The following is a 12778-nucleotide window of genomic DNA, read 5'->3' as shown; positions in this document are numbered from 1 at the left end:
TCACTATGGAGTTCTAACATGTGTCTTCGTTTAGGCTCCAGAGACAGCAACAGTACTACTGGAAGAGGCAGGAAGAGGGTGAGTTTAGGTTCTGGATACAACACCAGAACCAGTACTACTGGAGGAGACAGGAAGACTGAGCACAGCCTCGGTTTAGAAGATGGTGACATTCGGGAAAATATTCAGACCCCTGCCGTTTATCCACATGTTGTTACATTACAGCCTTATTCTAAAATATATTAAATTAATGTATTAATGAATTTTTTCCTTCATCAATCTACACACAATACCCCAGAATGACAAAGCAATAATAGGTTTTAAGACATTTTAGCAAATGTATACAGTGCAGGATTCATTACCTCATCTTCTAACCCTGGTGTGCAGGATTCTACAGCCTCTCTAGAGCAGACTGTAGCAGAGAAGGAGGAGCCGGTAGCTGAGAGGGCGGAATCAGTATCCAACGGGGAGGAGTCAGCCCAGATGTCAGTCAGCCGGTCGGACACACTAAGCTCCGCCTCCACCTGGAGCCAACTCATACGGAAGTGTCGCAAACGATGAGCCTTAAAGATAACCAAAGAGTAAGTCAAGAACAAGAAGGACGTCCCTACATGTAGTACTGTGTTAATGGAAGCACCTTCAACCATCTCTCATTAACACATTTTTAATGAGGGATACCTGTTGACAAGGGTAGTGGAAGTTGACTGAAAGGGAGAGGGACTACCTGACCTTGTCCATTAAGAAACGCTTGCAAATCGTTTTGCTATGGTGTGCCTTAATGAATAGGACCTCTCTCTGACTCCAGGACCTCGTCTGAGGAGGATGTGTGTATTCAGGATGACACTCCTGAGCTCCCTGCTCATATAGAACGTACCCCCTGATCCACTTCCTCCCCCCAGAGAGGCTCCAATCCCACCCCCAGAATCTCTCCAGCACTCCACCAATCAGGCCTTTATGTTTGAGTGGCCAGACGGAAGCCACTCCTCAGTAAAAGGCACATGACAGGCCGCTTGGAGTTTGCCAAAAGGTACCTTAAGGACTTTCAGACCATGAGAAACAAGATTCTCTGGTCTGATGATACAACTCTTTAGCCTGAATGCCAAGCGTCACGTCTGGAGTAAACCTGGCACCATCCCTACAGTGAAGCATGGTGGTGGCAGAATCATCCTGTGTGGATGATTTTCAGGGACTGGGAGATTTAGTCAGGATCGAGGGGAAAAATGAACGGAGCAATGTACAGAGATCCTGCTCCAGAGCACTCAGGACCTCAGACTGGGACGAAGGTTCACCTTGCAACAGGACAACGACCCTAAGTACACAGTCAAGACAATGCAGGAGTGGCTTCTGGACAAGTTGCAAGGTCATTGAGCGGTGCAGCCAGAGCCCGGACTTGAACCCGATCTAATATCTCTGGGGAGACCTGAAAATAGTTAGGTCTAGAAGGCCAGCATCCTGAGTCGCATCTTCACTGTTGACGTTGAGACTGGTGTTTTGCGGGTACTATTTAATGAACCTGCCTGTTGAGTACTTGATTCATAAAGCCTCTCAGGGTAGGAGGGGTGATCTAGGATTAGGTCTCCGGGTAGGGGTGGTGATCTAGGATCAGGTCTCTAAGTGACCCCAAACTTTTGAACGGTAGTGTATATTTGAAAAAAATAAAACTGTTTTGGCTTCGTTATTATGGGGTATTGTGTATAGATTGAGGGGGAAAAAACGTGTTAATCAATTTTAGAATAAGGCTGTAATGTAACAAAATCTGGGAAAAGTCAAGGGGTCTGAATACTTTCCCGAATGCAATGTTGATATTTAAATGGTGACTTAGGGGCTGTTTCCCAGACACAGATAAAGCCTAGTCCTGGACTAAAAATCAAGTTAAATGGAGAATCAGGACTAGGCTTAATCTGTGTCTGGGAAACCTCTACATAATGTATGCTATATGTTAACCCTAAGTGGTGTCCTCTACATAATGTATACTATATGTTAACCCTAAGTGTTGTCCTCTATATAGTATACACACTGTTAACCCTAAGTGTTGTCCTCTACAGTGTGTTTACTATGTTATCCCTAAGTATTGTCCCCTAAGTGTGTTTATTGTGTTAACCCTAAGTGTTCTGTTGTGGCCCTCCTGTAGATGTGGAGAGCCGAGGAGACGGAGGGAGAGTGGGTGAAGGAGGGAGTGACGCGCCATGGAGTGGGAAAATGGGTCAGAATGAAGTCCTCTTTCCCCTTCTTGGGCAGAACCACTGTCAACATCAAGGATAGGTGGAGAAACATGAAGAAGCTAAAGATGGTCTGAGGGCACCAAACGGATGGACACTGGCTAAAACAGCGAGGGACTATTGCTAAAGATGAGGTAATGAATCCTGCACACCAGATTTAAAAGACAAGGTAATGAATCCTGCACACCAGGGTTAAGAGGCAATTCAAGAAGTTTGTTCAAATTCAATCCATTAATTTAATTACTCCATTAAACCCCTATTCCTCCTGCTCACTTCACTCACCATTATCAACCCACCAAGAGATTAATTAACAATTCAAAGAAAACAGGCACTTGCATTAAAACCTCAAACCTGCTGCTTCGCTTTCTTCTCTCACCTGGCTGTTTGGCTCCATAACCAGCCTAGCTATGGTATAAGGCCAGCCTCTGCTATTCAACTGTGGGCCTGTCTCTGGTGCCAGATCTGCTGGGGGCACCAGGTCAGCAGGGCAAGCCTCCATTGGACTGTCTGAGTCTCTCTGGGACCTGGGGACATCCTGCTCCAACACAGCGTCTGAGCCCTGCCTGGGGTCAAGTCAGATTCAGTTCAAGTGCATTAACCAGGGGTCACTCCCAATACACTTTAACAATGAAAAGAGGCAGACAAACAGATGAGACAAGGAACAATATCAACAACAAACTATAGACAATCTGGGGAGCAGAACAGTCCATGGAATAGCCTGGAGAAATGCGATCTGTTTGGGATGACATACCACTCCTTGATTTTCATGACAAGGAGTGGCAAGGAGTGGAACGTTAGCTAAACAGACTGGTAGCCAGGCTACCATAGGACAGGAAGCCGCAGGGTGGTGATATGACTGGTAGTCAGGCAGTTTAGTCTGGGAGGACTGGAGAGAGAGAGAGAATTGTGGCAGTTTAGAATTGGAGGACTGGAGGGAATGATCAAGGTATGGTCGTATTCATTAGGGCACACCAGAGCAAAATGTTATGCAACGGAAAACTAGCGTTTCTTAATAGGACAAGTCCATACAGTCCCTCCCTGTTTCAGTCAGTTTTCTTCTGTTTGGTGCCTAATGAACATGACCCAGGTGTTCCCATGCTAATGAATGGCATCTTTACTTGAAGAAATCACTTATTATGCAATTATTTCCCACGAATGAGGAGATCCCAGTAAGCGCGGGTCATAAGCTCGCGTTGATTAAGTCCACCGCCCGTTGCTACTACCGATTGGATGGTTTAGTGGGGTCCTTGGATCGGCCCCGCCGAGGTTGGTCACGGCCCTGGCAGAGCGCCGAGAAGACGATCAAACTTGATCTAGAGGAAGTAAAAGTTGTAACAAGGTTTCCGTAGGTGAACCTGCGGAAGGATCATTGACGGGTTGTCAGCCGCCGGCGCTGTGCTCCAAAAACAAAACTCTGCTATTGGTTGGGTAGGGGGCTCATTGTCCCCGCCTCTCCCTTCCCTCAGCGCGGGGTTCTTCTTGGCCAGGAGGGTGGCTTCGGCCCCAGCCTGAGCCCGGTTCCCCGCATCTCCATGTCGCCTGGGTTGCGCCCGACCGGCTCCATCCCCCCTTTCCCCATTAGGCACTGCCACATGGCGCACCTGTGGGCAGGTGACCGAGTCGAAAAGGGATTGGAGGTTGCCGGTGAACCGGGTCTTCCCGCCTCAGTCTCCAACATTCAGCTGCTTGTGTCTCACCCAGGACCCTCGCACAGCTCCGTGAACCCAGCCAACCACTCTGTGCCCTGGCGCAGGAGGGGGTTTAATGTCTCCCCTCCCGTCGCTTTGGCGACGGCGGAGCACCCGGATACTTTTCGTTCAATCTTTTTGCTCCGTGAACTGTGGCCTCTCGCCCTGGCGAAGGGCGGTCGGGGGAAAGGAGGGCAACCTCCCCTACTCTGCCTAGCCACTAGCCTCTACGTAAAACAAAAGAGTACAACTCTTAGCGGTGGATCACTCGGCTTGAAGAACACAGCTAGCTGCGAGAACTAATGTGATTTGCAGGACACATTGATCATCAACACTTCGATGATCAGTGGGCTCATTGTCCCCGCTGATCGGGCTGAGCCTCGATCAGAAGGACTCAGTCCCCCGATCAACATCGGGCAAAGCGGTCTTCTATACCCCACATTTCCCGACGGGTGCGGGAAATGTGGGGTATAGAAGACCGCTTTGCCCGATGTTGATCGGGGGACTGAGTCCTTCTGATCGAGGCTCAGCCAGTGGACGGTGTGAGGCCGGTAATGGCCCCTGTCGCGCTGGGATCCGTTCTTCTCAGAGTCGGATTGTTTGGAAATGCAGCCCAAAGCGGGTGGTAAACTCCACATAAGTTTACATACCGGCACGAGACCAATAGTCAACAAGTACTGTTAGTGACTTTCATGAGCACCCAGATGTCGCCCCACATGGATGTGATTACTCGGCCCACCATGATGTTTCGTGGCATGGTCTTGGATGAAGTGGGTTTGACCACAATAGTGCTCCCTGGAGACATTGGTGCACTGTTGGGAAGCCTCCCCCATACAAGATGCTCTTGTTTAGCAAGGAGCAGTTGAGCTTGACTGTCCCTATTTTTCTGGGAATTTCTTCACTCTGCCAACTTGTCAGGCTAATCATCATGTTCAAGAAGTGTTCACCTGCAGGTGAATACCACTATACCTGAGGCATACTAATGAAGCAACAATGCCATTTTTGACATGAATGCTGTCGTCTGGACACAAGTATATTTGCCTGATAGAAGACAAGACAGTGTAAAATGCCCGTGAGAAAATCGTCAGAAAACTCACGCTGTCTGTACCTGAAAGAGACTCTCTCCCGCAACCAAAGCTAACGGTAGCTGGGCCTTGCAAAGTTGCAATGACAGTTGAGCTAAAAAATTATCCCCAATCATGCTAATCTATATTCCTAAAAACAGTACTGAAACAACACTAAATCAATAACAATATAATTTATGCTTGTCTTTTTTGAGCATTTGTGAACATGTGCATTCAAAAGACCGGAGCATACATAAAAACATACCGCTCCTCATCACTCTGAGCTGAGGAGTAAAATCATGGCTCCCATTGATGACATCACAACATTAACACAATTTACAAAATAAATAATACAATTGTTCACTCTTGAAAGTAATGGAATACCATCTCAAAATAACCTTAAAATGATACATTAAAATATATATGAGGGATTTTTGGTGAAATACACTACCGTTCAAAAGTTTGGGGTCACTTAGAAATGTCCTTGTTTTTGAAAGAAAAGCCAATTTTTTATCCATTAAAATAACATCAAATTGATCAGAAATACAGTGTTAATGTTGTACATGACTATTGTAGCTGGAAATGGCTGCTTTTTTAAATGGAATATCTACATAGGCGTACAGAGGCCCATTATTAGCAACCACTGTTCCAACGGCACGTTGTGTTAGCTAATCCAATATAATCATTTTAAAAGGCTAATTGATCATTAGAAAACCATTTTGCAATTATGTTAGCGCAGCTGAAAACTGTTTTTCAGTGGAGCATCAGCATTTGAGGGTTCAATTACAGGCTCAAAATGGCCGGAAACAAAGACCTTTCTTCTGAAACTCGTCAGTCTATTGTTGTTCTGAGAAATGAAGGCTATTCCATGTGAAAAATTGCCAAGAAACTGAAGATCTGGTACAATGCTCTGTACTACTCCCTTCACAGAACAGTGCAAAATGGCTCTAACCATAATAGAAAGACGAGTGGGAGGCCCGGTGCACAACTGAGCAAGAGGACAAGTACATTAGAGTGTCTAGTTTGAGAAACAGACGCCTCACAAGTCCTCAACTGGCAGCTTCATCAAATAGTACCCGCAAAACTTCTGGCTGTGCCGGGTGGAGATTATAAGAGTACATGGCCATTTAATGCCAGATTGTTCTTCACGTTAATAGATGACTAGCAGGGTCAAATAATAATCACAGTGGTTGTAGCGGGTGCAACAGGTCAGTACCTCAGGAGTAAATGTCAGTTGGCATTTCATAACTGAGCATTCAGAGGTCGAGAAAGGACCTAGAGAGAGAGTCAAAAACAGCAGGTCCAGGACAAGGTAGCACGTTCGGTTGAAACTGGAGCAGCAGCACGACCAGGTGGACTGGTGACAGCCAGGAGTATTCAGGCCAAGTAGTCCTGAGGCATGATCCTAGGGCATACTTAAATTCACACAGGACACCAGATAAGACAGGAGAATTACACCAGCTGTAACAGACTGACCCTAGCCCCCTTACACATAGAAAATAAACATAAAAAATAAGCAAACACGTTTGGTGTGCGCCAAAAGGCATGTGGGAGACTCCCCAAACATATGGAAGAAGGTACTCTGGTCAGATGAGACTATAATTTGAGCTTTTTGGCCATCCAGGAATACAGGGAAATTCTTGAGGGAAACCTGTTTCAGTCTTCCAGAGATTTGAGACTGGGACGGAGGTTCACCTTCCAGCAGGACAATGACCCTAAGCATACTGCTAAAGCAACACTCAAGTGGTTTAAGGGGAAACATGTAAATGTCTTGGAATGGCCTAGTCAAAGCCCAGACCTCAATCCAATTGAGAATCTGTGGTATGACTTAAAGATTGATGTATACCAGCGTAACCCATCCAACTTGAAGGAGCTGGAGCAGTTTTGCCTTGAAGAATGGGCAAAAATACCAGTGACTAGATGTGCCAAGTTTAATTGCAGCAAAATGTGCCTCTACAAAGTATTGACTTTGGGGGGGGGGGGAATAGTTATGCACGCTCAAGATCAGTTTTTTTGTCTAATTTCTTGTTTGTTTCACAACGAAAAATATTTTGCATCTTCAAAAAGTGGTAGGCATGTTGTGTAAATCAAATGATACAAAAAATATATTTTATTTCCAGGTTTAAGGCAACATAATAGGAAAAATGCCAAGGGGGTGAATACATTCGCAAGCCACTCCATTTTTGCTCCTTTTTTGTTTTGCTAAACTACTTTGTTGATAAATGTTTTATAGTGAATGGTTGGTGTTATTGGATGGTGTAAAAACTAGAACACGAAAATACATTGTAGAAACTACATAAAAATTGGCCTAGATATAGTATAGGCTGTTTTTAGTCTTCAGCCTTTATATAACCATGTGAATGAATTTATTTATGTTCATATATTCTGCCAATATACACACATTTATATAGGCCTAGGCTACAATATTCTACCCATATGAACACATTTATTTTAAGCCATAACTGAACTAATTTCTGTAGGCTATATATACACACACACACAATAGTTACAGAGTGGAACAGGGAAACCCAAGAACAGACTCAGATGAAGTAACCAATGTATTTATTGAAACACAGGGGAAGATGGAGTGCAGACCAAGGGAAGCTCGGGCGTGTAGCATGAAACCTGATGCGGAGGCTGAGGCTGGAGCTAGAGGGGTTGGGACAAGGTAAGCAGGTCCAGATGGGAATCCAAAGGAGCAGGGAATCCAGGGCAGAGAAGCGGGATGATGAGACATGGGATTGGAGACAGGGACCAGATTCAGAGCGGGCAGAACTGTAGCTGAGAGGAAAACAGCATCAGGCAAGGAAACCAGGATCTGAATAGCAACAAATGGCTAGAAACGTAGACTGACTGAGCAGAGATTACAATCTGGCAGCGTGGAAGTGGCAGGGCTGAGTATTTGTAGAGGTCTTGATTATGGAACAGGTCGCAGCTGGTGGGGATTTGCTCTGACTCCAGCACACCTGTCTCCGCCCACACAATCACACATACACAGAGAGAGGGAGAGAGTACTGGGGGAGTGGCGGCAGGTCAAGGAGACACAGGATGAGCAGTAGAGGGAGTCTATAACAGGTGAGACTTATTTCTGGAGAGATTCATTTCTTAATTAGAAGCTCAAACTGTTTGGGCATAGACCTGGAAAGTATGATAGAACTCTGTAGGCTATCTCTGCAGTAGATTGCAACTCCTCCCCCTTTGGCAGTTCTATCTTGATGGAAAATGTTGTAGTTGGGATGGAAATCTCTGAATTTTTGGTGGCCTTCCTTAGCCAGGATTCAGACATGGCAAGGACATCAGGGTTGGCGGAGTGTGCTAAAGCAGTGAGCAAAACAAATTTAGGGAGGAGGCTTCTGATGCTAACATGCATGAAACCAAGGCTTTTTTGGTTACAGAAGTCAACAAATGAGAGTGCCTGGGTTAACCTTCACATCACCCGGGGAACAGAGGAGGAGTAGGATGAGGGTACGGCTAAAGGCTATCAAAACTGGTCGTCTAGTGCGTTGTGGACAGAGAATAAAAGGAGCAGATTTCTGGGTGTGGTAGAATAGATTCAGGGCATAATGTACAGACATTATGGTGGGGTGCGGGTACAGTGGACGTAAACCCAGGCACTGAGTGATGATCAGAGAAGTTGCATCTCTGGATGGGCTAGTTATGCTGGGTGAGGTCATCACATGTGTGGGTGGAGTGACAAAGGAGGTATCTGAGGCATGTTGAGTGGGACTAGGGGCTCCGCAGTGAACTAAGACAATAATAACTATCCTAAACAACAGTGTGCAAGGCATATTGACATTAGAGACATAAAGCGAGGCATAAAGCAATCACAGGTGTTGATTGAGAGAGATAGCTAAGGCAACAACAGGTAAAATGGATGGGCAGAGAGGATGGGCAGAGAGGGTCGATTAACTACACACAGGGCCTGAGTTTGGGGCCGACAGATGGAGTACCGTGATTAATGAACAGTCCAGAAGGAATCAGCTATGTAGCCAAATGATCATAGGATCCAGTGAACAGCTATAGATGGATCAGGGAAGCCGCGGGGTAGTCGTTACTATGCTAGCACGCGGGAGACACAGCGTTTAAAGTTAGCAGGCCGGGGTAAGTAGAAGCACCTGCTCCGACATCTGGCAAAGGCCGGTTGAGGGCACAGCGTATGGAGTTAAGTCGGCAGATCAGTCGTGGTGGTACTGCGGGGCGCCGTGTCGACAAAGAGTCCAGACCAGATGGCGAAAGAGGTAATTGTAGTTGTAGTAATTTTGTTTGCTAGCCGGGAGATGCGCCTGGCTCGCGGCTAACTGGTGCTAGCATCAGGGCAGGGGCATTAGCCACTCGGTAGCAGCGATGATCTGACGCACAGGTCCAGAGCTTACGCCAAGGATCCAGCGGTGTTGGAAACTAGCCGTGTTGGGGTAGAGTCCGGAAGGCATCGGCTGAGTAGCCGGGTGATCACAGAGTAGGCCGGGAGATGGGCCTGGCTCAGGGCTAGCGTCGGGGCTGGGTCAATCGGTGGCAGCTAGCTAGTTGTGATGATCAGGAGTAATGGTCCAGGGTTTACGGCAGGAATCCGGCGTTGTAGTGGAAAAAACAGTCCGATGCTGGCAAGTATTATCCAGTCAACAAAAAAACGCTGGTGTCTGTGCAGAAGGAAAGGCCGCTAGCAGTGGCTAACAATGGCTAGTAGCTAATTAGCTGGCTAGCTCCTGATGGAGGTTCTGTCTATAAGGTCTAAAAGAATATATACAAAAAAATACGAAAAATACAAAAGTACACGAGAGGACGACAAACCACATCTGCACTGCTACGCCATCTTGGATATAATCATGAAAGGCAGTAAACATACACATTTAATAACAGACTCATGAACACAATTCGGCAATAGTTAACATACACAACATTGTTTCACATTCTTTAATAACAGACTCATAAACACAATCATACAATAGGCTACAGCTCCCTTCATAGCTTCACAGCTTCCCCGGGAAACTTAACTTATTGTAGCCTCAAACGGATGAAATAGTAGTAGAGGAAGGAGTTCACTTCTGCTGCAGTGTTCACAGCTGTGCTAAGCTCAGCCGGACCAGTACGGCTACACGGTCAGGACTGACGTGAAACTGGATGCCGCTCGCACCATGGTTCCACGTCCTATAACCAGGTGAGATGGAGCAATATCATGGGGCAATGTACTCCTTAAAGAAAAATGTCATATGCACATCCAACTGGTTCAGGTTCGAGGCAAAAATAAAATGTATGAAAAAGCTAACGATGTTTGCGCAACACTATACCCTCCGAACATATCAATATCCTTCCAACCATGATTACATTGTCGATTTTAAATGTTGTCCTTGTACTGTATTGTGCAACTCTGCAATAAATGAGTGCTGGGACTGGGAGTGTAGCAGTGTTGCCCCAGATCATTGGCACTCTCATAGTCCTACTTGTTACAACCTGTGTGAAGATGGCAATCAACATGTCAGATCAGAGGACGGATAACAGTTTGTTCATCAAGTCAACTGTAAGTAGATGAGGCTTGTCTGTCAGTACACCTATTGGAGGCATAGTCTTTCATCTAGGTTACATCCTAAATGGTACCCTATTCCTTACATAGTGCACTAAATTTGACAAGGGCCCATCAGGCTCTGGTCAAAAGTAGAGCACTATGTAGGGTATAGGTATAGTACGCAAGTATAAACACCATGGGACCACGCAGCTGTCATACCGCTCAGGAAGGAGACTCATCATGTCTCCTAGAGATGAACGTACTTTGGTGCGAAAAGTGCAAATCAATCCCAGAACAACAGCAAAGGACCTTGTGAAGATGCTGGAGGAAACCGGTACAAAAGTATCTACATCCACAGTAAAATGAGTCCTATATCGACATAACCTGAAAGGCCGCTCAGCAAGGAAGAAGCCACTGCTCCAAAACCGCCATGAAAAGCCAGACTACGGTTTGCAACTGCACATCGGAACAAAGATTGCACTTTTTGGAGAAATGTCCTCTGGTCTGATGAAACAGAAATAGAATTGTTTGGCCATAATGACCATCGTTATGTTTGGAGGAAAAAGGGGGAGGCTTGCAAGCCGAAGAACACCATCCCAACCGTGAAGCACGGGGGTGGCAGCATCATGTTGTGGGGGTGCTTTGCTGCAGGAGGGACTGGTGCATTTCACAAAATAGATGACATCATGAGGAAAGGAAAATTCATGAGATAGATTATGTGGATATATTGAAGCAACATCTCAAGACATTAGTCAGGAAGTTAAAGCTTGGTCGCAAATGGGTCTTCCAAATAGACAATGACCACAAGCAAACTTCCAAAGTTTTGGCAAAATGGCTTAAGGACAACAAAGTCAAGGTATTGGAGTGGTCATCACAAAGCCCTGACCTCAATCCTATAGAGAATTTGTTGGCAGAACTGAAAAGCGTGTGCGAGCAAGGGGGACTACAAACCTGACTCAGTTACACCAGCTCTGTCAGGAGGAATGGGCCAAAATTCACCCAACTTATTGTCTGAAGCTTGTGGAAGGCTAACCGAAAAGTTTTACCCAAGTTAAACAATTTAAAGGCAATGCTCCAAATACTAATTGAGTGTATGTAAACTTCTGACCCACTGGGAATGTGATAAAAGCTGAAATAAATTATTCTTTCTACTATTATTCTGACATTTCACATTCTTAAAATAAAGTGTTCATCCTAAAACAGGGAATTTTTACTAGGATTAAATGTCAGTTATTGTGAAAAACTGAGTTTAAATGTATTTGGCTAAGGTGTATGTAAACTTCCGACTTCAACTGTATATATATCCATATACACAGTGCTGTGAAAAAGTATTTGCCCTCTTCCTGATTTATAATTTTTTTGCACATTACCAAACAAATTTAAATATTACAAAGATAACCCAAGTAAACACAAAATGCAGTTAAGTGATGATTTTATTTATTAAGGGAAAAAAGCTATTCGAACCTTCATGGCCCTATGTGAAAAAGAAATTGCCCCTTAAACCTAATAACTGGTTGTTCCACCCTCAGCAGCAACAACTACAATCAAGCATTTGCGATAACTGGCAATGAGTCTTTCACATCGCTGTGGAATTTTGGCCCACCTCTTTGCAGAATTGTTTTAATTCAGCCACATTAGAGGGTTTTCGAGCATGAGCTGCCTTTTTAAAGTGATGCCACAGCATCTCAATCGGATTCAAGTCCGGAATTTGACTAGGCCACTCCAACCATCATTTTGTTTTTTTTAAGCCATTCAGAGGTGGACTTGCTGGTGTGTTTTGGATCATTGTCCTGCTGCAGAACCCAAGTACGCTTCAGCTTGAGGTCATGAACTGACGGCTTTTTTGGTAGAGAGCAGAATTCAACGTTCTATCAATCACAGCATGTCGTCCAGGTCCTGAAGCAGCAAAGCAACCCCAGACCATCACACTACCACCACCATATTTGACTGTTGGTATGATGTTCTTTTTCTGAAATGCTGTGTTACTTTTACACCAGATGTAACGGGACGCACACCTTCCAAAAAGTTCAACTTTTGTCTCGTCAGTCCACAGAATATTTCCCCAAAAGTCTTGGGGATCATCAAGATGTTTTTTGCCAAAAGTGAGACGAGCCTTTGTTCTTTTTGGTCAGCAGTGGTTTTCGCCTTGGAACTCTGCCATGGATGCCCTTTTTGCGCAGTCTCTTTCTTATGGTTGAGTCATGAACACGGACCTTAACTGAGGCCTGCAGTTCGTTAGATGTTGTTGTGGGTTCTTTTGTGACCTCTTGGATGAATTGTCGCTGCACTCGGGGTAATTTTGGTAGGCCG

The sequence above is a fragment of the Salvelinus alpinus genome, chromosome 15, assembly GCF_045679555.1.
Source record: "Salvelinus alpinus chromosome 15, SLU_Salpinus.1, whole genome shotgun sequence".
Classification (NCBI taxonomy): Eukaryota; Metazoa; Chordata; class Actinopteri; order Salmoniformes; family Salmonidae; genus Salvelinus; species Salvelinus alpinus.
Note: the sequence above shows the minus strand (reverse complement) of the source record.